Here is a 6,501-nt window from a genome sequence, read left to right as displayed (position 1 = left end):
TAGTCTCCGCTAGATCCGCGAAGGCGAGGAGCGGGGTAACCAGCGGGCTATTCCTCCACAGAAAAAGCTGAGGCCGGCCTAGACGTGCTTCTTCATACTGGATTCAAGTCGGGTGGACGAGGGGCCGGGGGCGAGAGGGTCTGTGCAGTGACCCAGGGAAACTGAGGCTAGCAGTGCTGGGACATTCGCCCCCGGTGGGGCCAAATGCAAAGGGTATGGGGCTGTGACCTGGGCTTGCAGCTGGCCGAGTGGTTTTCCTTACCCCGCTGCTCCTTCCTGGATCCTCTCTCTCTCTCTCTCTCCTTTTTTTTTTTGTTACTCAGCGAGGCTTCTGGGCTCTTAGTTTCCCGACCGGAGATGGAACCCGCATCCCTGCGGTGGAAACTCGGGGTCCTAATTGAGGTAGGAGCTAGATGGGCTTCAGGTTAGACGTTTACAACTAGCCTCCTGTTTGCATTTCCAGACACAAAATGTAGGTGGACTCCAGTCAAGGCATTTAAAATCAGCCCCCTGTTTGCCCTTCAAAATGGAAGTAACAGAAACGGTAACTATAGAGTCTTTGTTTCTTGTACACTGTGTTCAGTTCTGTCCGACTCTGCGACCCCATGGACTGTAGCCCGGCAGGCTTGTGTGTCCGTGGGATTTTCCCAAACAAGAATACTGGAGTGGGTTGCAGGACTGAACCCTTGTCTCTGGCGTCTCCAGCATTGCAGACAGAGTCTTTACCACCTGGGAAGCTCTTGTAAATGCCTTAAGATAATAGTCATGGCAAAGACAAGGGGGTAAAACCCTGTTTGGGTAAAGTATCCTCCTTTTTTGGGACAAAGGAGACACTGCACATGAGCAGAAAGGCTCCTTGGGGTCAAAAGTCAGGGGATAACACCAGGCCATGATGCGTCTCCTTCCAGAAGCCTTCACTTCAAGATCCATCTTGGCTGAGGGGGGTGTGTGTGTGTGTGCACCCAGGGGAGGGTCCTGAGACAGTTTAGCCAGGAGCGGGGTACAAAGTGAGATGATTGGCCAGAGGGAAGACAAAGACCCAGAGGGAAGACAAAGACCCAGAAAGCTGCCCCCTTGTAAAGGATTTAAACTTCCCAAAGTCATGACTCTTAAGTTTGCCCATGCACCTTTCTGCATGTATTTTTCAATAAACTTTTTACTTTACACTTTACTTTCTGCCTCCTTGCCTGAATTCATTCTTGACTAGGCATGCAAGGACTGGGGACTCAAGCCCTAACTGCTGGCCCCTGTGGTCCAGTGGTTAGGACTCCTGATCCGGAAAACGAAGACCTTGCTTCCAGCTACTGTTCACTGCCACTTACTAGTGTGTGCCTCCAAAATCATAACCACTGGACCACCAGCGAATTCCCGAGAGCCTCTTCTCGAAACCTAGCAGGACTGTGTGGAGCCTCCTCCACCACCACACCTCTCTGTGTCCCTACTTCTCGTTTGTGGCAGCAGCTTTAGTTGACTTGGCCTCCCTGATTTCCAAACGGTGGGCTCCAACAGCTAATCATTTTAAGAGGCAACAATTTGAACAAAGAAGAGGCAGTCAAACAGAGAAGGAGAAAATAACTTAAGCAATACGTCAATCTGTAGGACAGGGTCATAAGAGCTTAGCTCTCCTCAAGGAAGACAGTTAACAATATCTGAAACAATTTTTAAGTTGTTTTTTTATAGAAACCAAATTCCCACCAGGTGGAAACTGCTGACCTCAAACGCATAGACCACAGACTGCTTGGAATCAGAAGATTGATGGTCAGATTCCTGAACACCACCCTGCTACCTCAGCACCAAACAATCAGGAAATTCTCCATGAGCTGATCATGCATCCTGGGACCCTCTCCGCTAACACTGTCTTTAAAAACCCTTGCCTGGGGACTTCCCTGGTGGTCCAGGGGTTAGGAATCTGCCTGCCAGTGCAGTGGACATGGGGTCGATCCCCTGGTCCGAGAACTAAGATCCCACATGCTGCAGGGTCACCAACTATTGAAGCCGTCATGCTCTAGAGCCTGTGGTCAGCAACAAGAGAAGCCGCCACAACTCAAGAGTAGCCTGCAGTCTCTGCAACTAGAGAAAGCCTGAGCATAGCAATGAAGAGCCTGTGTGCCGGAAGACCCAGTGCAGCCAAATACTAATTAATTAATTATAAGTAAATGTGTTTTTTAAAAATAAAAACCCTCGCCTGAAGTCATCAAGGTGTTCAGGTCTTTTGAGTGTGAGCTCCCCATTCTCCTTGGTTTTCACCCTGAGATAAACGCTGTGCATTCGCCACAACCCAGTGTCAGGTTGGCTTTGCTGTGGATGGAGTGAGTGAACCTGAGTTTGGCTTGGTAGCATTCTAGGGGAACAGATTTTTTTTAAAGTAGCTTAAAAATTACCCTGACAAGGAAACCAGAAGTCCCATCTTGATGCACTGCATACATGCCCTACTGCACTTCCCTGAGTCTTCCACCCTGAGTCTCCTTCATGTATAGTTGACCTAGATCACCTGAAGAATGGGTTTTCCATCCCCTGAAATGGGGAAGCCACATGTTGAAGAGACCTGGAGGGAAAATGAAGACTCCAGGGTTTTTTTGGTTTTTGTTTTTTTGCTTCCCTGGGTCTTTGTTGCTATGCGGGGTTTTTCTCTAGTTCTGGCGAGTGGGGGCTACTCTCTATTTGTAGTGTGAGAGCTTCTCGTTGCAGTGGCTTCTCTCATTGTGGAGCACAGGCTCTAGGGCACACGGGCTTCAGTCGCTGCAGCCCGTGGACTCGGTAGCTGCAGCTCCCGAGCTCTAGAGTGCAGGCTCAATCATTGTGGCTCCTGGGCTTAGTTGCTTCGCAGCATATGGGATCTTCCCAGATCAGGGATTGAACCCATGTCTCCTGCATTGGCAGGTGAACTCTTTACCACTGAGTAACCAGGGAAGATGAAGACTCCAGTTTTTAACATGATCAATTTGAAACTTTTATGAGACCACAAAGTGTGTGTGTCACTTAGGCATTTCACCTATGATTGAACATTAAGAGAGAGTTCAAGCCTGCATATATAAATTTCAAAGTTGTTACCTTACACTATCATTTCAAGTCATGGTTAGATGAGACTGTCAAGGGAATGAGTGAAGACAGAAGAAGAAAATGATCAGAGTGTGAATACTAGACCTAAGCAATTATGACAGGAAACTAACAAGCTCATGTCAGAGCTTCCAGTGTCCACCAAGAGATAAATTAAGCAATCTGAGAAGTCACCATTGCTGATTTTCCCCCCATAAATGTGGAGCTGAAAGAATAAAGTGCATTTTTCATGATTTGAGGGTACATACAGATTGAGAAATGGAATTAGAGAGTACATAAAATGCCCCTAAAGGATTTAATTTTTTTTTTTTAAGAAGAGAAAAGTGGAAGCAGTGACAGATTTTATTTTCTTGGGCTCCAAAATCACTGTAGATGGTGACTGCCGCCATGAAATTCAAACACACTTGCTCCTTGGGAGGAAAGCGATGACAAACCCAGACAGTGCATTAAAAAATAGAGACAGCACTTTGCTGACAAAGGTCCATATAGTCACAGCTATGGTTTTTCCAGTAGTCATGAACAGATGTGAGAGTTGGACTACAAAGAGAGCTGAGCATGAAATAGTTGATGCTCTTGAACTGTGGTGCTGGAGAAGAGTCTTGAGAGTCCTTTGAACAGCAAGGAGATCAAACCAGTCAATCCAAAAGGAAATCAACCTTGAATATTCATTGGAAGGACTGATGCTGAAGCTGCAGCTCCAATACTTTGGCCACCTGATACAAAGAGCTGACTCAATGGAAAAGATTGTGATGCTGGGAAAGATTGAGGGCAAGAGGAGAAGTGGGTGGCAGAGAATGAAATGGTTAGATAACATCACTGACTCAATGGACATGAGTTTGAACAAACTCTGGGAGATAGGGAAGGACAGGGGGGCGTGGCATGCTGCAGTCCATGGGATTGCAGAGAGTCAAACACAATTTTGCAACTGAACAACATAAGAGATTTATTTCAAGGCATTGGGTTGTGGGGCCTGGCAAGTCCAAAATCCACTGGGTAGAGAAGAGATTGGAAACTGCAGTCGGAACAAATGCTGCAAGCTTGAAGCTGAACTTTTCCTCAGGGAAACCTTACTTTTCCTCTCAAGGCCTTACAGCTGATTAGATAAGGAAGACTCAATCAAAATAAAATCCTTTGCTTAAAAGATTGGATAATCAGTGGACTAAATGATTGCAGATGCTGAGCACATCAACAAAATACCCTCCAGCAACACCTAGATTAGTATTGGATCCAATAACTGAGTAGCATAACCCAGTCCAGTTTACACATAAAACAAGCAATCATATCCCACCCCTTCTCAATTTGGCACTCACATATATTACCTAAAACCATACTTAAATCCCCAAATTTAAATCCCCAAAGAAAACAAACTTCTCCCTAACCAGATCAAATCTGGTCTTCATCCATTGTTTGATAGATGATATCACATGTGATAGATAGCATCGCTGACTCAATGAACATGAATTTGAGAAAACTCTGGGAGAGAGTGGGGGACAGGCGAGCCCGGCGTGCTGCAGTCCATGGGGTCACAAAGAGTCAGACACGACTTAGCAACTGAACAGCAACAACAACCGCAACACTGCATATGATGGATTATATATGATGCATGTAACATGAGCCATATGTATCTATTGATTTAATGTTAAATTCCTGATATTGGAAATTTCCCTCTGGCTGTGTGAGATAATGTTTCTCCACCCCCTCAAAAAAATGCAAACAAATATTTAAGAAGAAAGAGACAGTAAGTGTAATGTTCTGGAATGGTTTAGGCAAATATAAATTGATGGATAATGGGAAAGAAAGAGAGAATGAGAATGCTACAGCAATGTGACAGAATGTTCATGGATAAATCTACGTTAAGGCTCTAGGGAGCCCTTCTCTGCTATTCTTAAAAATGGCCTGGACTTCACTGATAGTTCAATGGCTAAGAATCTGCCTGCCAACTCGGGACACGGGTTCAATCCCTTGTCTGGGAAGATCCCACGTGCTGCCTGCGGGTCACGGCTACTGAACCTGTGCGCTCTGGAGCCTGTACGCCACAATAAGAGAAGCCCATGTCCTGCAATGAAGGCTAGCCCCCGCTACCCGCAACAGGAGAAAGCCACACGCAGCAAGGAAGACCCAGTGTGGTCAAAAATAAAATAAAATAATTTTTGAAAACTTCCTGTAATTTTTAAATCATTACACACACAAATATATCCATATATACATAGGTATATGTATGTATATAACCAGTGTGGGCCTCGAAATCCTTGCCTCTTGGTGTTCTAGCCTTTGTACAACCTCTCTCCTCAATTTGGGGCCACATCTGTAACTTGCTTCTAGACATACAGAATACTCCAAAGGTGGTGGGATGTATGTGATTATGTGTGCAGGGTTAGACCTATCTTTCTGGATTCTCTCTCTCCTCTGCAGGCTTGATGAAGCAAGTGACCGTGTTGGCAGGCTCACAGGATAAGAAACCCAGGCCGTTTGTAGAAGCTGAGGGTGACCTTCACCGACAGACAACAAGAAGCTAAGGCCTTCAGTCCTACAACCCCAAGAAAATAAATTCTAGCCACAACCCGAATGAGTTTTGCAGTGTCTTGCTTCTCAATCCAGTCTCCGCTGAGACTTTGGTCCTCACTGACAACTTGAGCACAATCTTGTAAGACCTGGAAGCAGACAACTCAGCTAAGCTGTTTCTCTTAGCTGATCCTGATCCACTGATCCACTAAAAAACTCCTGATCCACTAAAAAGTGAGGATTGTTTTAAGTGCATTGTTTTAAGCCACATATGTATGGAAACATTCACACAGAAACAGAAAAGTAATACACAATGGAAGTAATATACAGCATAAGAGGATGCCTTCTCTACAAAAAATCTGACTGCATTGGCCCCATGCTCTTAAAGGTCCTCATCGTCTTACTGCTTTCTGTTTTATTCCACCTCAGTTTCCTGCTCCACGCGCTGGCTTGATTCACACTTGCTTTATATCCTATGCCGAGGGGACTTCCAACGCAGGGGAAGCAGGCTCCGTCACTGCTGGGGGATGGAGGAGCCCACATACCGCAGGGCAGCTAAGACCTCACGCCACAGCTAGAGGAGCCTGCAAGGCTCCACACAGCCAAAAAAACAGGAAAGGAAGAAAAAAATCGGACATTTCTTAGAACACATGAACCTGAAATTCATTCTAGCCAGTTCCTTTCACATTGAAAAAATATTTAATTTTAAGCATTGACCTTTTAAGTCAATTAAATAGAGCTCTTCTCTAAATTTAATTTTGATAACCTTATCTAGAGGTAGAGACTTTTATCAAAGGTATAATGTGTATGCAGACATATAAACAGGCGAAAGAGGAAATCTCATGACTTTGACACTTGGGTGTGAATCAGGTATTACAATGTAAACTCACTAGTTTATAAAGAACAGTTGGAATAAGTTAAATCTGCCTGCTCAGATGACTA

This window comes from Muntiacus reevesi, chromosome 2 (genome assembly GCF_963930625.1).
Source record: "Muntiacus reevesi chromosome 2, mMunRee1.1, whole genome shotgun sequence".
NCBI classification, from domain to species: Eukaryota; Metazoa; Chordata; class Mammalia; order Artiodactyla; family Cervidae; genus Muntiacus; species Muntiacus reevesi.
The sequence above is the reverse complement of the archived record's forward strand: the minus strand, read 5'-3'. Positions refer to the sequence as shown.